At 50.3% G+C, this 19,195-nt stretch overlaps 1 long non-coding RNA gene across 6 annotated transcripts; it reads right to left on the bottom strand.

Annotated features, from left to right (window-relative positions):
• Positions 1–2,786: 2,786 nt before the first annotated feature.
• Positions 2,787–18,043, bottom strand: LOC135970134 (uncharacterized). 6 transcript variants are annotated; one of them, XR_012432446.1, is made up of 6 exons: positions 17,683–18,043; positions 15,052–15,312; positions 14,856–14,940; positions 11,991–12,167; positions 3,648–3,826; positions 2,874–3,377 (listed from the first exon to the last, which is right to left on the bottom strand). It is a non-coding gene; the product is annotated as an uncharacterized lncRNA (long non-coding RNA). The 6 variants fall into 6 exon arrangements; XR_012432443.1 differs by lacking the exon at positions 15,052–15,312 and adding an exon at positions 9,589–9,674; XR_012432444.1 differs by lacking the exon at positions 3,648–3,826 and having other exon boundaries at positions 2,787–3,377.
• Positions 18,044–19,195: the final 1,152 nt, after the last annotated feature.

The raw sequence follows: 19,195 nt of genomic DNA, 5'->3' as shown, positions 1-19,195 counted from the left end.
CGAGACTAAGCCACAGCACTCCACATGGTGACACAGCGAGACTCTGTTTCAAAAAAAAAAAAAAAAAAAAAAGGAATGGAACGTGGGGAACAGTTGTCTCAAAATATACGGGACTTTGACACAGACAGTGGGGTGATAAAGGAGAAGGAGGAGTCAGGGATTTGAATGACTTAGGTAGAGAATGATGGGTGGCTCTTTGGGACAGGGCACAGAGGAGGAGAAACACGTTTAGAGAAGCTGAGGCAGGAGGATCACTTGAGTCCAGGAGATTGAGACTGCAGTGAGCTATAGGTGTGCCACTGCACTCCAGCCTGGGCAACAGAGCAAGACTCAGTCTCAAAAAAAAAAAAAAAAAAAAAAGAATTATCAAGATACTCAATTGTGGATACCATCTCAGGCCAGTCAGGATGGAATTATTAAAAAGAAACAACAGATGCTGGTGAGGCTGTGGAGAAATAGCAATGCTTTTACACTATTGATGGGAATGTAAATTAGTTCAACCATTGTGGAAGATAGTGTGGCGATTCCTCAAAGACCTAGAACCAGAAATACCATTTGATCCAGCAATCCCATTACTGGGTATATTCCCAAAGAAACAGAAATCATTCTATTATAAAGATACATGCACACGTATGTTCATTGCAGCACTCTTCACAATAGCAAAGACATGGAATCAACCCAAATGCCCATCAATGATAGACTGGATAAAGAAAATATGGTACATATGCACCACGGAATACTACACAGCCATAAAAAGGAATGAGATCATGTCCTTTGCAGAGATATGGATGGAGCTAAGCCATTATCCTCAGCAAGGAACAGAAAACCAAACACCGCATTTCTCACTTTTATGTGGGAGCTGAACAATGAGAACACATGGACACAGGGAGGGGAACACCACACACTGGGGCCTGTTGGAGGGGCAGGGGAGGGAGAGCACCAGATAGACAGCTAATGCATGCGGGGCTTAATACCTATGGTTCCATAGGTGCAGCAAACCACCATGGCACATATTTAACCTGCATGTTCTGCACATGTATCCCAGAACGTAAAATAAAATTAAATAAAAAAAAAAAAAGAAAAAAAAAGACGCTCAGTTGTGGAATGACCTGGTTCTTAATAACATGCAATCCAGAGCAAAGCCTTGCTTCCTTGTGCTATTTTCCAAAGCATACAACACCAGCATGAATCCTAAATACATCCTTACTGAGGTGCCCTAGGGTCTTCCATGATCTGTGTGCTCTTCTTGCATCGCATCACTTTGTTCAGCTGTCAGTGTGTTCCTGGTGGTCTTGGAGGGGCAGGGCCAGCTTCATGTGTGTGGACCTGGGCAATCCACAGAGTCCTGGGCTTAGAAACATTAATCCCTTGACCAGATTAATGCTTGGCTGCTGCCATATTGAATTCTTTTAAATATTTTAGAGACAAGGTCTCTTTCTCTGTTCCCCAGGCTAAACTGCAGTGGCGTGATCACAGCTCACTGCAGACTCAAGCTCCTGAGCTCCAGCGATCCTCCTGCCTCAGCCTCCTGAGTAGTTGGGACTACAGGTGCGGCCACCATGCCTAGTTAATTAAAATAATTTCTTTTTAGAGGTGGGGGTCTTGCTATGTTGCCCAGGCTGGTCTTGAACTCCCGGGTCGAGGCCACCATGCCCGGCTTGAAATTCTTAATAATTTTTGTACAGGGGGCTCCCTGTGTTGGTTTTTCCACAGGGAGTTCTGCTGAAGGGCGGGGCCAGTGGGTAACGTCAGGGTCATCGTGGAAGAGGATGTGAGAAGTGGGTGAATTCCGGACTTTTTGGCTAGGATCCGTAAGACTGGCTGATATTTGGGATTTGGGTGGGAGAAAGCAGGGAAGAGAGAGGAATCACTCCTGCATGTGGGCTGGGACTTGCGCAATGAGCGCCCTTTATCCAGATGGGAAATATCGGGTAAACAAGTCAAGCAGATTTTAGAGTGGGCAGGTGGGGTCAAGAATCTGTTTGGTGAAAATAAGCTTCCTACCAAATATTATAAAATAAGGATGGGATATTACATTTAAAAAAAATTGCAGACCAGCCAGGAGTGGTGGCTCATGCCTGTAATCCCAATACTTTGGGAAACCAAGGTGGGAGGATCCTTTGAGGCCAGTTTGAGACCAGCCTGGGCAACATAGCAAGACCCCATCTCTACAAAAAATTTTTAAACAGTAGCCGAACATCGTGGTGCGCACCTGTAGTCCCAGCTACCTGGAAGGCTGAAGCTGGGGAGGACTGCTTGAGACCAGGAAGTAGAGGTTGAAGTGAGCTATGATTGTGCCACTACACTCCAGCCTGGGTGACAGAGTAAGGCCCTCTACCAAAAAAAAAAAAAAAAATTGGGCCAGGCACAGTGATTCACGCCTGTAATCCTAACACTTTGGGAGGCCAAAGCGGGCAGATCACCTGAGGTCAGCAGTTTGAAACCTGCCTGGCCAACATGGTGAAACCCCGTCTCTACTAAAAATACAAAAACATTAGCCAGGTGTGGTGGCGGGCACCTGTAATCCCAGCTCCCTGGGATTATGACGCAGGAGAATTGCTTGAACCTGGGAGGTGGAGGTTGCAGTGAGCTGAGATCATGCCACTGCACCCCAGCCTCCAGACAGGGCGAGACTCCATCTCATAGCAAAACAAAACAAAACAACCACAAAAAGATAACCCAATATTGTACTATAGTTTTGCAAGATGCTACCACTGCAGGGGAAGCAGGGAAGACAGTTCAAGAGCTCTCTGTAGTACTTCTTACAACCACATGTGAATCCACAATCATCTGAAAATGAAAAGTTTAATTAAAAAACAACTGGAAAATTGGTGACCCAGAAAATCCGGATGTGAATGGAGCAATAAGGCGGCTCAGGGCAAGTGTTGCTCATTTTTATTCCTGTTTTCAAATCTGCAAGGAGTTTGGGGGCAGCGCGCAGAGGCGGACACAACTGGAAGCAGTGAAGGGACTGTTTGTGGTGTCTTGGGGGACGGTGGCAGCAGCTCTGGCACCTGAGCGTCTGTCCTTCCTGGTGGTCTGGTGGTGAGGGCTGATGGGGTGGACAGCAGCTCATCTCTTGGAGGCCCTGCCAAGTAAAGGGGTGGACTTGGCTCTAGAGGACAATATCCTTGGCTCTGTGACTTCAGCGCTCACCTCCTCTAGTCATTTCAGGTTACTCTGGCAGTGGGACAGACACGGGCACGAAACCATGGGTAGGAGAGGAGGTCAGCGTAAGCCCGGTTGGTGTTCACGTTCAAGCTTCCCTTCACCACAGTCAGGCGCCCGGCGGGGAGAAGAGCATCTCATCATAAGATATTTGCAGATGTATTCACGGAACTTCCCACATATCTGGATGAGGATATACGACTTGCCCCCTGGAGGAAAGAGTTAAATGAATCGCTAAAGCACAAAATGTTCCTGTAAAATTGCTTCCATATTTTGTTAGATGCAGATGAGCATGAATTATTGTGAAGCTAACAGGGGAGTTTGAAAATTTTGTTCTTACCTTTTTCCATTAACAACCCCCCCTCACCTAGATGGTTATGGAAGGACTGGTTGAGGGATGCTGGTTTGGGGTTGGACCATTGAGTAAAGAGCTCATTCACTTATTAATTCATCCCATCAGATGTTTATGGGGCACCTACCGTATTTCAGGGAATGCAAGTGCAATTACAGCTTGCAGGTGTCATTCTTGTTGATCAACCTTCCAACGACACCACCAAGGTCCTTCTGAGATGCGCCATTTTTGTTTTATGGTTATGCTGGGGATGGCTTTTGGGGGAGGAAGCTTCCTTTTGAGCCTCTCAGAGTGCCACTGTCTTATCTATGCCATAGAAAAGAAGGCGCATTTCACCTACCCCTCCAAGGTCAGAAATGCAAATTAACATTAATTCCACTTTCCAGGCCGGGCGCGGTGGCTCAAACCTGTAATCCCAGCACTTTGGGAGGCCGAGACGGGCGGATCACGAGGTCAGGAGATCAAGACCATCCTGGCTAATATGGTGAAACCCCGTCTCTACTAAAAAAAAAATACAAAAAACTAGCCGGGCGAGGTGGTGGGCGCCTGTAGTCCCAGCTACTCGGGAGGCTGAGGCAGGAGAATGGCGTAAACCCGGGAGGCGGAGCTTGCAGTGAGCTGATATCCGGCCACTGCACTCCAGCCTGGGCAACAAAGCGAGATTCCGTCTCAAAAAAAAAAAAAAAAAAAAAAAAAATTCCACTTTCCCACAATCTCCCCGTTTGCATCAAGGTGTGAAACTCCATGGGGGGAAAATGGACACAGTTGTGCAAAACTGTTTTTCCAGCTGAACAGATCTGATTAGTTTCTTACACTCTGTGTGGCTCTGCCAATTTATTTTTTCTATTTATTTATGGGACAGATTCTTACTCTGACACCCAGGCTAAAGAGCAGTGGCACGATCTCGGCTCACTGAAACCACTGTCCCCCAAATTCAAGCGATTCTCCTGCCTCAGCCTCCTGAGTAGCTGGGATTACAGGCAAGAGCTACCACACTTGGCTAAGTTTTATATTTTTAGTAGAGACGGGGGTTACCATGTTGGCCAGGCTGGTCTCGAACTCCTGACCTCAGGAGATCCACCTGCCTTGGTCTCCCAAAGTGCTGGGATTACAGGTGTGAGCCACCATTCCCATCCACTAGTTTTTCTTTTTTAAAAAAAATTTTGGCCAGATGCGGTGGCTCACACCTGTAATCCCAGCATTTTGGGAGACCAAGGTAGGAGGACTGCTTGAGGCCAGGAGTTTGAGACCAGCCTGGGCAATATAATGACAGCCCACCTCTACAACAAATAAAAAATTAGCCAGGTACGGTGGTGCGTGCCTGTAGTCCCAGTTAGCTGGGAGGCCAAGGAAGGAGGGTCACTTGAGCCTGGAGTTCAAGACCAGCTTAGGCAACATAGTAAGACCCCATCCCTGCAAAAATTACAAAAATTAGCCAGGTGTGATGGCACGAGCCTGTAGTCCAAGGTATTCAGGAGGCTGAGGTGAGAGGATCACTTGAGCCCAGGAGGTTGATAGCACCGCTGCCCTTCAACTTGGGAAACTGAGCAAGACAGTCTCAAAAAAATTTTTTATTTATTTATTTATTTTTTATTTTTTTTTTTTTTTTGAGACGGAGTCTCGCTCTGTCACCCAGGCTGGAGTGCAGTGGCCGGATCTCAGCTCACTGCAAGCTCCGCCTCCCGGGTTTACGCCATTCTCCTGCCTCAGGCTCCCGAGTAGCTGGGACTACAGGCGCCCGCCACCTCGCCCGGCTAGTTTTTTGTATTTCTTAATAGAGACGGGGTTTCACCGTTTTAGCCAGGATGGTCTCGATCTCCTGACCTCGTGATCCGCCCGTCTCGGCCTCCCAAAGTGCTTATTTATTTATTTTTGAGATGGAGTCTCGCTCTGTCACCCAGACTGGAGTGCAGTAGCACAATCTTGGCTCACTGCAACCTCCACCTCCCAGCGATTCTCCTGCCTCAGCCCCTACAGTAGCTGAAATGGCAGGCGCATGCCACCGTGCCCAGCTAAGTTTTTAGTAGAGACAGGGTTTCGCCATGTTGACCAGGCTGATCTCGAACTCCTGACCCCAGGTGATCCACCTGCCTCAGTCTCCCAAAGTGTTAGGATTACAGGCATGAGCCACTGTGCCCTGGCAAAAATTTACTTATTTATTTTTATTTTTTGAAATGGAGTCTCGCTCTGTCCCCCAGGCTGGAGTGCAGTGGCACTATCTCGGCTCACTGTAAGCTCCGCCTCCCAGGTTCACACCATTCTCCTGCCTCAGCCTCCCAAGTAACTGGGACTATAGGCACCTGCCAAACCTGGCTAATTTTTTGTATTTTTAGTAGAGTGTTTCACCGTGTTAGCCAGGATGGTCTCGATCTCCTGACCTCGTGATCTGACCGCCTCGGCCTCGCAAAGTGCTGGGATTACAGGCGTGAGATACCGTGCCCAGCCGCAAAAATTTATTTTTAAGTTTTTCCATTTCAATAGCTTGAAGGGTACAAGTGGTTTTTGGAGACATGGAAGAATTCTATGGTGGTGAAGTCTAGGATTTTACAGCATCTGTCACCTAAGTAGTGTACTTTGTATCCAATAAGTAGTTTTTCATCCGTCACCACCTAACATCATCCTCCTTCTGAATCTCCAATGTCCCCACTCTGTATGTCTTTGCGTACCCATAGCTTAACCCCCACTTATTGGTGAGAATGTGCAGCATTTGGTTTTCTGTTCCTGAGTTACTTCACTAAGGACAATGGCCTCCAGTTTCATCCAAGTTGCTGCAAAAGACATCATTCTTTCTGTTTTGGAGACAGGATCTTTCTCTGTCACCCAGGCTGGAGTGCAGCAGTACATGATTCACTGCAGCCTTGGCCTCCCAGTTTCAAGCAATCCTCCCACCTCAGCCTCCCAAGTAGTCCCAAGACTACAGGTGTGCACCACCACAGCCGGCTAATTTTTAAATTTTTCGTAGAGATGGGGGTCTCATTATGTTGCCCAGGCTGGTGTCGAATTCCTGGCCTCAAGCAATCCTCCTGTCTTGGCCTCCCAAAGTGCTGGGACTTCAGACATGAACCACCTCACCCAGCCTCTATTTCATTCATTCATTCATTCATGCATTCATTCATAGATGAAATCTTGTTCTGTCACCCAGGCTAGAATGCAGTGGCATGATCTTGGCTCACTACAACCTCTGTCTCCTGGGTTCAAGTGATCCTCCTACCTCAGCCTCCCTAGTTGCTGGGACTACAGGCATGTGCCACCACGCCTGGCTCATTTTTGTAATTTTAGTAGAGATGGGATTTCACCATGTTTGTCAGGCTGGTCTCAAACTCCTGGCCTCAAGTGATCCACCTGCCTTAGCCTCCCAAAGTGCTGGGATTACAGGTGTGAGCCACCACACCCGGCCTCATTTTTTTTTTTTTTTTTAGGCTGAGTAGTATTCCATAATATACACACACCACATTTTTCTTTATCCACTCATCTGTTGATGGGCTCTGCCAGTTTGATCCCAGCTGGACATCTGAGGGGCCTGGCTGCCCCTTAGCACCCCATCCCAGGGTAAGGGCACTGGGGATGAGAGAATGCATATGTTGTATTTCTCAGCTCTCCTTTAGAGATTGGGTATAGCAGAAAGGCTTGTAGGATCACTGGAAGCTGGAGTGATTGGAGTCTTTCACAGGCCCTGTCTGTCCCCACAGAGGAGGGAGTGAGGGTTGTAAAGAGCTTGTCTCTGCTGGCTTTGGCCTGAGCTGCTGGTAGGAGCAATGGCAGCTGGTCCCATGGCCTGTGGGTGCTGGCTCAGTTGAGGGGTGGGGGGTAGGCCCTAAACGCACCTAGGAGGGCTTCCAGGGCTGTCAGGAGCACAAGAAATTGACATCTAGAGGCTGCGGCATCTTTTTTTTTTTTTTTTTTTTTTTTTAACAATCAGACGGAGCGTCTCTCGGTCGCACAGGCTGGAGGGCAGTGGCACGATCTCAGCTCACTGCAACCTCCACCTCCGAGGTTCAGGCGATTCTCCTGCCTCAGCCTTCCGAGCAGCTGAGACTACAGGCGTGTGACCACGCCTGGCTAATTTTTGTGATTTTTTAAAAATTTATTTTTTTGGAGACTCTTATTGCCCAGGCTGGAGTGCAGTGGCATGATCTTGGCTCACTGCAAACTCTACCTCTCGGGTTCAAGTGATTCTCCTACCTCAGCCTCCTGAGTAGCTGGGATTACAGGCATCTGCCACCATGCCCAGCTAATTTTTTGCATTTTTAGTAGAGATGAGATTTCGCCATGTTGGCCAGGCTGGTCTCATACTGCTAACCTCAGGTGACCCACCTGCCTTGGCCTCCAAAAGTGCTGGGATTATAGGCATAAGCCACCACACGTGGCCGAGGAAGCTGTGGAATCTGCCACGAGGAGAATTCCTGAGGAAAACCAGAGGCCACATTGATGGCCCTTCACCTGCGTGGCCACATGGGATTCTCACAGCAGCCCAAAGTAGGGCCTTGAGCAAGGGAGTTCTCCTGGCCCCCAATTTAGGGGCAGAGAAACAACTCAGCAAGACCCAGAACTTATCTCTGATTACCCAGTGAGTTGTGGAGATTGGATTTCCACTTGTCATACTGCCTTTACATCTTGGCTTTTCAGCGAGAAGCTGTGCATTCAGCCCCTTTCAAAGGCAGAAAAGTGTTGCCGAAAAATGTACCAGGGGCCAGGCACAGTGGCTCACGCCTGGAATCCCAGCACTTTGGGAGGCTTAGGCAGTTGAATCACCTGAGGTCGGGAGTTCAAGACCAGTCTGGCCAACATGGTGAAACCCGTCTCTGTAAAGACAAAAAATTAGCCAGGCTTGGTGGCAGGTGCCTGTAATCCCAGCTACTCAGGAGGCTGAGGCAGGAGAATCACTTGAACCTGGTGGGCGGAGGTTGCAGTGAGCTGAGACTGGGTCATTGCACTCCAGCCCTGGAGACAAGAGAAACTCCATCTCAAAAAAAAAAAAGATAACCATACCACAGTGGCTCATGCCTGTAATTCCATCACTTTGGGAGGCTGAGATAGGAGGATTGCTTGAGGCCAGGAGTTTAACACCAGCTTGGGAAATATACTGAGACCCTGTCTTGTAAAAAGAAAAAAAAAAAAATTAGCTAGGTGGTGGTGTGCACCTGTAGTCTCAGCTACTCAGGAGGCCAAGGAAGGAGGATGACCTGAGCCCAGCAGTTTGAGGCTGCAGTGAACTGTGATCACTATCATGCCAGTACACTCCAGCCTGGGCAACAGAGGCCCCTGTGTAGAAAAGGGCACCCTTTGCTGCATCTCTCTCTCTCTCTTTTTTTTTTTTTTTTTTTTTTTTTTAAGATATGCAGTCTCGTTGTGTTGGCCAGGTTGGTCTCGAACTCTTGGTCAACAGCAGTCCTCTCACCTCAGCCTCCCAAAGTGCTAGTGTTGCAGGCATAAGTCACCATGACTGGCCTGCATCTCTTTTTGTGTTAAATGGTGGAGAATGACCCAGAAAATCTACAAGTTTCTTCTTCTGCAGTCTGAGGGCTGCAGTTTATGATCTAGCCACGCAGGCACACAGGCCATCTGCCCTTCATTCCAAATTGTGGGTGCCTGGATTGCTCAGAAATTTGGAAAACACGCTGGGAACAGTGGCTCACACCTATAATCCCAGCACTTTGGGAGGCTGAGGTGGGCGGATCACAAGGTCAGGAGTTTGAGATCAGCCTGGCCAACATGGTGAAACCCCGTCTCTACTAAAAATACAAAAATTAGCCAGGTGTAGTGGTGCACTCCCAGCTACTATTATTTAGCACGTGCTGTGTCAGACATCGCAGAGTACCTGGGAAGCAACAATAAAAAGAACTCTTTCTCTCTCCTGAGCCCCAGTCCAGTCAAAGAGAGGCAAAGAAATAATGACAGTGCCTGGCGAGAACGCTGGGAGAGCCAGGTTCGGGCTGCAACAGGGGCAGAGCACGGGGAAGCCTCCCTCAGCCTGGAGCAGGCGGGGTAAACCTCCCCACGGCGGGACAGCTGTGAGGAGACTCGGCCAGTGAACAGAAATCTTTTCAGTCATGCATCGTGTGACTCACGCTCGTATTCCCAGTACTTTGAGAGTCCAAGGTGAGAATCACTAAGGCCAGGAGCTCAACATCAGCTTGAGAGTGAGACTCCATCTCTACAAAAAAAAAAAAAATTTTTTTTGATACGGAGTCTCGCCCTGTCACCCAGGCTGGAGTGCAATCGCGCAATTTCGGCTAACTGCAACCTCTGTCCGGCTAATTGTTTGTATCTTTAGTAGAGACGGGCTTTCACCATGTTAGCCAGGCCAGTTTCGAACTCCTGACATCGTGATCTGCCCACCTCAGCCTCCCAAAGTGCTAGGACTACAGGTGTGAGTCATGGCGCCTGGCCCCCAAAATTTTAAAAATAGGCTGCCCATGGTGGTTCATGTCTGTTGTCCCAGCTACTCAGGAGGCTGAGGTGGGGGAATCACTTCAGCCCAGGGGTTTAAGGCCGCAGTGAGCTATGATGACACCACTGCACTCCAGCCTGGACAACAGAATAAGATCCTGTCAAAAACAAACAAAAAAAAGGCTAGCACAGTGGATCACACCTCTAACCTCAGCCCTTTGGGAGGCCAAGGCAGGAAGATCAATTGAGTCCAGGAATTCGAGACCAGCCTGGGCAACATAGCAAGAACCTATCTCCAAAAACATAAAGAAAAAGAAAAGGATATTTTAGTTGGTGATTATTGTGGGGAAAAGAGAGATCAGACTGTTACCGTGTCTATGTAGAAAGAAGTAGACATAAGAGACTCCATTTTGTTCTGCATTTGAGATGCTGTTAATCTGTGACCCTACCGCCAACCTTGTCCTTGCAAGAGACATGTGCTGTGGTGACTCAAGGTTTAAAGGATTTTGGGCTGTGCAGGGTGTGCTTTGTTAAACAAGTGCCTGAAGGCAGCTTGCTGGTTCAAAGTCATCACCATTCTCTTAATCTCAAGTACCCAGGGACGCCTACACTGCCAAAGTTCGCAGGGACCTCTGCCTAGGAAAGCTAGGTATTGTCCAAGGTTTCTCCCCATGTGATAGTCTGAAATATGGCCTCATGGGAAGGGAAAGACCTGATCGTCCCCCAGCCTGACACCCGTGAAGGGTCTGTGCTGAGGAGGATTAGTATAAGAGGAAAGGCGGCCTCTTGGCAGTTGAGATAGAGAAAAGCATCTGTCTCCTGCCCGACCCTGGGCAATGGAACATCTTGGTGTAAAACCCAATTGTATGTTCTGTTTACTGAGAAAGGAGAAAACCGCCTTAGGGAGAAAGGTGGGGACTTGCTAGCCAATGCTGCTCTTCATCCACTAAAAAGGTTTATGGAGATGTTTGCATATGCGTATCAAGGCACAGCACTTTTCCTTAAACTTATGTCACAGAGATCTTTATTCATATGTCTTAATGTTGACCTTCTCCCTACGATGATCCTATTATCCTGCCACTTCCCTTTTTCTAAGATGGTAAAGATAATTATCAATAAATACTAAGGGAACTCAGAGACCGGTGCCAGCGTGGGTCCTCTGTATGCTGAGCGCCGGTCCCCTGGGCCCACTTTTTCTTTCTCTATACTTTGTCTCTGTGTCTCATTTCTTTTCTCAAGTCTCTCATTCCACCTAATGAGAAACGCCCACAGGTGTGGAGGGGCAGGCCACCCCTTCAATTATGGTGCAAACATGGGCATTCCAGACAGAAGAAACAGCTCAAGCAAGAGCAGGAGAGCAACGAAGGCAGTGTAAACAGATGAGTGGCTGGGAGTGAGGAGAGAAGAGGATGAAAATCCAGGAGAGAGCAGAGGACACTGAGTGTCCTGACCAGGGATTACGGCTTTGTCCTGTGGGCCTGGGGGAGCCAATCACAGGACTCCCAAATTTTAATCTGTGGCCGGGCACAGTGGCTCACACCTGTAATCCCAGTGCTCTGTGAGGGTGAGACAGGAGGAACACTTGAGCCTAGGAATCAAGATCAGCCTGGGCAACACAGCAAGACCCCATCTCTATGAAAGTAAAAAAATTAGCCAGGCATGTTGGCATGTGCCTATGATCCCCGCTACTCAGGAGGCTGAGGTGGCAGCATCGCTTGGGCCCAGGAAGTTTAGGTTGCAGTAGCAGTGATCACACCACCACACTCCAGCCTGGGTGACAGAGAAAGACCCGGTCTCAAAAGCAAACAAATACAAATTTGGATTTTTTAGAAAGACCACTTGGGCATGGGTGATAGGAGGCTGTCTGGAAACAAGGCTGGTAAGGAGGCCACCTCTGAGGACCAAGCGAGTGGGGCAGAGGCCTGGCTGCTGGCAGGAAGGGAATATGGACGGGACAGAGGGAGGTGAGCCCAAAGCTGAAGTGAGGGGAACAGTGCAGTGGGCGCAGGGCAGGCCGGGGGAGGCGAGTGACATCTCTGTCCCAAGATAACACATAAGCAGAAAGTTCAATAGCACTTACCTAATGAAACCCTGCAATCATTTCCGCTCTGTACTTGCTCTGAATAATGGGTTTCTGAAACATCTTACACCACTTCTCAAACTGGGTGGCCAGCTGCAGCTGAATCAATTCCAGGTGCCTGTAGTCATGATATCAAGAGTAGCAGCTGTTCACACAGATCACATCCACATACGGAGCCTAGGACCAGAGCAGGAGAGCCCGTTCAGCACCCAGAAGACTGCATGATTCACAACTCACATGCTTTGGGGGCTCTTCTGGCAGGAAGGTAAGAAGAGGATGTAATAGAGGCACTCAGGGAGGCTGAGGCAGGAGGATGGCTTGAGGCCAGGAGTTCGAGACCAGCCTGAGCAACACACCAAGACCTCAGCTCTAAAAGTATAGTAGTAAGACAATTAACAGGGCACAGTAGCTCATGCCTGTAATCCCAGCACACTGGGAGGCCAAGGTGGGAGTATCGCTTCAGCACGGAAGTTTGAGACCAGCCTGGGCAACATCGCATGACCCCATTTCTACAAAACATACAAACAAAAAAACTAGAAGAGGAAGAGCTGCCTCTCGGGACTGAGAACATCCAAGTTCGCCAATTTAGATCCTGAAATTACCCTGCCCCACAGGCAGGAAACATGGTCACAAAGTAGCCCAAAGGAGGCAGGCCTGTGACTCTGCACTGACGTGCGCAGCTGAAAAGGACTGTGAGAGGCAGAGCAGCTGCCAACGCGCAGTCCTCAGCCAAAGCCGAGGGCCCCCGCCACTGGTGCTGACTCCTCTCCAGGCAGCAGTCCCATCACTGGGACTTGCCCTGGACTTACCTTGCCCTGGAGAAGCGCTCCAACCTGAGGGGCCGATGCAGTCATTCTCACAGAAAATCTTTTTCTGTTTTGTTTTGGATACAGAGTCTCACTCTGTTGCCCAGGCTAGAATGTAGTGTCATCATCTCGGCTCACTGCAACCTCTGCCTCCCACGATCAAGTGCTGCTCATGCCTCAGCCTCCCAGGTAGCTGGGATTACAGGTGCGTGCCACCACATCCAGCTAATTTTTTGTATTTTTGGTAGAAACAAGGTTTCACCGGTTTGCTGGTCTGGTCTCTAACTCCTGACCTCAAGTGATCCACCCGCCTTGGCCTCCCAAAATGTTGGGATTGCAGGTGTAAGCCACTATGCCCGGCCATCACAGAGAATTTTTTTTTTTTTTTTTGAGACGGACTCTTGCTCTGTCGCCCAGGCTGGAGTGCAGTGGCCGGATCTCAGCTCACTGCAAGCTCCGCCTCCTGGGTTTACGCCATTCTCCTGCCTCAGCCTCCTGAGTAGCTGGGACTACAGGCGCCCGCTGCCTTGCCCGGTTAGTTTTTTGTATTTTTTAGTAGAGATGGGGTTTCATCGTGTTATCCAGGATGGTCTCGATCTCCTGACTTTGTGATCCGCCCATCTCGGCCTCCCAAAGTGCTGGGATTACAGGCTTGAGCCACTGCGCCCGGCCCATCACAGAGAATCTTGAGGCAGCTTTCATGAGGCAGCACTGTGGGCTGCAGAGGGCCTGAAAGAGTCCCACCTAGGAGCAGGGCAGAGATGACCGAGTAGGACCACCATCAGCTTCAGCAAACTGGTGCTCAGGGCTGAGCAGCAGATGCTTCTGTGTCCAACTGGCTAGTTTCTAATGCGTCCTGAACACACTACTTTCTAGTAAGAATGCTGGCTGGGTGCGGTGGCTCATGCCTGTAATCCCAGCACTTTAGGAGGCCAAGGTGGGTGGATCACCTGAGGTCAGGAGTTCGAGACAAGCCTGGCCAACATGGCAAAATCCTGTCTCTACTAAAAAATATAAAAATTAGCCAGGTGTGGTATCGTGGGCCTGTAATCCCAGCTACACTGGAGGCCGAGGCAGGAGAACTGCTTGAACTCGGGCAGAGGAAGTTGCAGTAAGCCAAGATTGCACCATTGCACTACAGCCTGGGCAACAGAGCAAGACTCCATCTCAAAAAAAAAAAAAAAAAAAAAAAAATGCTAATGTCAGCCAGGCATGGCAGCTTGTGTCTGTAATCCCACCACTTTGGGAGGCCAAGGCTGGAGGATCACTTGAGCTCAAGAGTTTGAGACCAGCAGGGCAATATAGTGCAATCCCATCTCTGCAAAAAGATTTAAAATTAGCCCAGCACACCTGAAGTCCCAAGTTACTCGGGAGGATGAGGCAGGAGGATCTCTTGGGCCCAGGAATTCAAGGCTACAGTGAGCTGTGATTGCACCACTGTACTCCAGCCAGGGCAACAGAGTAAGACCTTGCCTCTACAGAAGAAAAAGGAAAATGCAGGTTCCAACTTTGGAGTTACTGAATCAGGATCTCAGAATGCAGAGATTTGCCATTTCAAAAAAAATTCCCCTAGAGATTCTGAACATCCAGGCGTGGGCCAGATGAACTCTAAGCCCCCTTAAACCTTTGACATTCTATGAGTCTATTAAATCAAAGTGCAAAAAACGCTGAGTCCAAACTGAGCAAACAAATCCCATCTCCCTATGCCCAGCTTCCCTGGATTCAGAAAGCCACACTGCCTGGCGAGTAAGCAGGGAGAGAATTCTCATTAACCCAAAGACCATCTTTGAAAACAGACTGGCTGCAGCTGGGTGCGGTGGCCCATACCTGTAACCCCAGCCCTTTGGGAGGTTGAGGCAGGAGGATCGCTTGAGCCCAGGAGTTCGAGACCAGTCTGGGCAACATGGCAAGATCCTGTCTCTATCTTTTCAAGTAAAAAAACAAAATAAAAAATCCCTGGCTGGCACCTCATGGTCCTTTCCAGCTATTCCCATGAGCAGACTTCAGGACAAACCCAGGCAAAGGTGGGGAAAAATGGGGTGGGGACCCCCAGGCTCACCCCCTTGTCCGCTGCATAGTTGGAGTTGGTCACAAAGGTCACAGGCCGGGAGGGGTCCAAGGCTTTGGCATGAGCAATCACCATCCTGTCCACAGAAGGCAGAAGACACAGGTTCCGTCAGTCCAGGAAGGGCTCGAACACCCTCCCATCCTCCCCCATCAGAACACAACACGGGGCCAGGCACGATGGCTCACACCTTTAATCTCAGCAGTTCGGGAGGCCAAGGCAGGTAGATCACTTGAGGTTGGGAGTTCAAGATCAGCCTGGCCAACATGGCAAAACCCTGTCTCTACTACAAATACAAAAATTAGCCAGGCATGGTGGCACATATCTGTTTAACACCAGCTACTTGGGAGGCTGAGGCACAACAATTGCTTGAACCCAGGAGGTGAAGGTTGCCGTGAGCCAGGATCACACTGCAGTCCAGCCTGATCCATAGAGCCTGGTCCATAGAGCCCTGTCTCAAAACAAACAAAAGAAAACACACACACACACACACACACAAAGCATAAAGCCACTGCTTTCTTCCCTAACTTGAGATGTATTTTACATAAGGGCACATGATCCTCTAGTCCTAGACCGAGCTCTCTAACATCACTCTTTCTCCCCCCGCCTCCGAATCCTATCCCCTCAGAGGAGAGCCACCCTTCCAGGCACACAGAGCTGAGGTCAGTGGGCTGGACACTGCCAAAAATGAGGTTGACTCCCTGAAACAGCTCTTGAACACAGGAGTGGATGGGTGCAGATTTGGGTGGGATATTTATTAATGCATCAAGCAAACAGGGAGTGCAGACTCTCAGATGGGAAGTTTCAAAGCCTTGTGACAGCCTGGCTGAACCTCTCCAGGCTGGGCAGCTCCCTCCAATTCCTGCCCCAGCAAACAGACATCTCCTCTGGCTACCTTCCGAAGAAGCCTGTCTGTCAGGCACCTGCTCCTGGAAGCCTGTGCTCTTCACCTTCGCAACAAAGGTCCTGTCCACCCAGTCCTGCTGAGCACACCCCTGTGCCCCAGAGCTCTGAACTGTTCTTTGTCCAGGCTGGGACGACTTCTCAGAGCCTTCTGCCTACTGCAGACTTGGCTCAGCCCAAAGCACTCCATGGAATCGGGGTGTAGTGTCTGCCTCAAGGAGCATTTCCAAAACCTCTACTGCCTCTGCTGCAAGTGAAAAATCTACCTCTGAATGCTGAGTTAGAACTGCATGATTGTAAGGAATAAAGGGGGCCCGGGCACGGTGGCACACACCTGTAGTCCCGGCACTTTGGGAGGCTGAGGCAGGTGGATCACTTAAGGCCAGGAGTTCAACGCCAGTCTGGCTAACATGGTGAAACCCCGCCTCTACTAAAAATACAAAAATTAGCCAGGCACAGTGCCTCATGCCTGTAATCCTAGCACTTTGGGAGGCCAAGGCAGGTGGATAACCTGAGGTCAGGAGTCCAAGACCAGCCTTGCCAACATGGTGAAACACAGTCTCTACTAAACAATGCTAAAGTTAGCTGGGCATGTTGGCATTAGTGTTGTGGTGCGATCTCGGCTCACTACAACCTCTGCCTCCTGGGTTCAAGCGATTCTCCTGCCTCAGCCTTCTGTGTAGCTGGGATTAGAAGCATGCATGAGCCACTGCACCTGGCCTGTGCAACAGAGCAAGACCCTGTCTCAAAAAAGAAAACACACACATACACAGACACAAACAGAAAACAAAACAGAATAGCATCATTTCCTTATCATTAGCTTGAAGGAAGTGAATTGCCTGTAAAAGTTTCCATTTTCAAAAAAAGCATTAAAATACAGTGTAATCCCCGCACTTTGGGAGGCTGAAAAGGATTGCCTGAGCCCAGGAGGTGCAGCCTCCACCTCCTGGACTCAAGCGATCCTCCCACCTCAGCCCTACAAGCAGCAGGGACTACAAGCGCGTGCCACCATGCCCAGCTAATTTTTTGTATTTTTGTAGGGACAGGGTTTCACCATGTTGCCCAAGCTAGTCTGGAACCCCTGAGCTCAAGCGATCCACCGCCAGGGCCTCCCAAAGTATGGGATTACGGGCGTGAGCCACTGGGCCCGGCCCAATTACTTTCTTCAGTCTGAGCATGAGCGCTGGAAGAAAAGCTCTCACTTGCATGTAAGGTTTTAGAGACAGAGTATCCCTCTGTCACACAGGTTGGAGTACAACGGGGCAATCTCATCTGAGTGTAACCTCAACCTCCCGTGCTTGATCTTTTATATAATCTCGGCTCAGTGTAATCTTAACCTGCCGGGCTCGATCACACACACACACACGCTCGATCACACACACACACACACGTTTAGACAAAGTCTCGGTCTGTCGCCCAGGCTGGAGTGCAGTGGCGCGATCTCCGCACACTTCAACCTCCGCCTCCCGGGTTCAAACAATTCTCTGCCTCAGCCTCCGGAGTAACTGCGATTACAGGCGCCCGCCACCACGCCCGGCTAATTTTTGTACTTTTAGTAGAGACGGGGTTTCACCATGCTGGCCAGGCTGGTCTTGAACTCCTGACCTCGTGATCCACCCGCCTCGACCTCCCAAAGTGCTGGGATTACAGGCGTGGGCCACCAGGCCCGACCGATCGCTTATATTTTTAAAAAGATGTTTTCTTCGTTTTCTAGCCCCTTTTACACCGCTACAAAGTTTCAAAGGCTTAATGCGATTACAACGGCCCCTGAGAGGTCGAGCTCCGTGGTGCAGCTCCCTAATGCGGGGCAACCTCAGAGGGGGCCTACCCTGCCCAGGATGAGCCGCGCCAGGTGGCGGGGGACGCCCCCGGGGGTCCTCGGGTCCTGACTGGGGGAGGTGTTGTGGGATGCACGTACCCGGGATCAGGTGAGGCGAGTGCACTGCCGAGGCTGCAGCTGCCGCTGGCCATTGAGGAGCTTCTCCGCAACGGGCCCGCCAGGAGCCGGCCGGTTGGGGCGCAGCGCCTGCTCGTGACGCGTCTGGCCCTTGCTACGCCCGGCCCTGCAGGCGGGGAAGTCGTAAAGCTCCTCCCGGTAGCTATGGGCGGCGGCAGCCGGGCCGAAGCTTGCGGACACAAAAAGGCCAGCTCAGCTGCCGGTTATATCCCCCCCGGCGGCCTGTGGCCAGGCGTCCGCGCACGAGCGCTCCTGGAAGACCTGCAGCCCCGCCGCGAGTTCCGATCGGCTCCGCGTGAGGAGCGGGCTTCTGCAACGTCACAAGCGCGCGCCTTCGGTGACGTCACAAGGATGGGCCTTGGAGCGATGTCACAGGCGGGGGCGTTCGGCGGCGTCACCGAGGTGGGAGTGTCAGTAGCTGAGCAGTTTTCTCCTGAGAGTGGAGCCTGGTAACCGCGACCTCCCCTCCAGGTCCTGTGTGTTGCTGGCTGGAGAAGGGTAGTTGACAAACTCAGACCCAGCGCAGTGTTTATGTCGGTCAAAAATACAAAAATATGTCCAGGCGCGACCAAGGCGGGAGGATCGCTTCAGGCCACGATCAGTCTAGCAACATGGTGCGACCCTGTCTCAGTAGTCCTACCTCAGCCCCCCAGCTACTTGAACCCCAAGGTTCAAGGCTCCAATGAGCTATGGTCCCACCACAGCATTCCAGCCTGCGAGACTGAGGTAAACCCTGTCTAAAAACGTAAAAAAAAAACACCTAAGTGTGCAACAGGGAGGGACTGCCAAATAAAACTGCCATCCCAGTACTTTGGGAGGCCGAGGCGGGAGGATGGATGGCTTGGGCTCAGGAGTTCTAGACCAGGCTAGGCAACATGAAGAAACCTCGTCTCTACAAAAGATACAAAAATTGGCCGGGGGCGGTGCTCACGTGCCTAATTTTTGTAGAGATGGGGGTCTCGCTGTGTTGCCCAGGCCAGTTTCGAGCTCCTGGGTTCAAGCGGTCTTCTCACCTTGGCCATCAGAGTCGTCAGGATTACAGGCGTGAGGGACTGTGCCCCGCCTGGGTTAGGCTATTTAATAACAAGAAAGTGCTCCACCAGGCTTGGTGCCTCAAGCCTGTAATCCCAGCACTTTGGGAGGCCGAGGTGGGTGGATCACCTGAGGTCAAGAGTTTGAGACCAACCTGGCCATGGTGAAACTCAGTCTCTACAAAAAGTACAAAAATTAGCCGGGTGTGGTGGCACATGCCTGTCGTCCCAGCTACTCCTTGAACCCAAAAGGCTGAGGTTACAGTGAGCCGAGATTGCACCACTGCACCCCAGCCTAGGCAACACAGCGAGACTCCAAAGTATGACACCAGCCTGGGCAATGTAGTGAAACCCTGTCTCTACAAAACAAAAAACCCAGGTGTAACTGTGTCCACCTGTGGCCCAGGCTACTTAGGAGGCTGAGGTAGGAGGACTACTTGAGG

Source organism: Macaca fascicularis, chromosome 3, assembly GCF_037993035.2.
Source record: "Macaca fascicularis isolate 582-1 chromosome 3, T2T-MFA8v1.1".
Classification (NCBI taxonomy): domain Eukaryota; kingdom Metazoa; phylum Chordata; class Mammalia; order Primates; family Cercopithecidae; genus Macaca; species Macaca fascicularis.
Note: the sequence above shows the minus strand (reverse complement) of the source record. Positions and strands in the feature narration are given on the sequence as shown.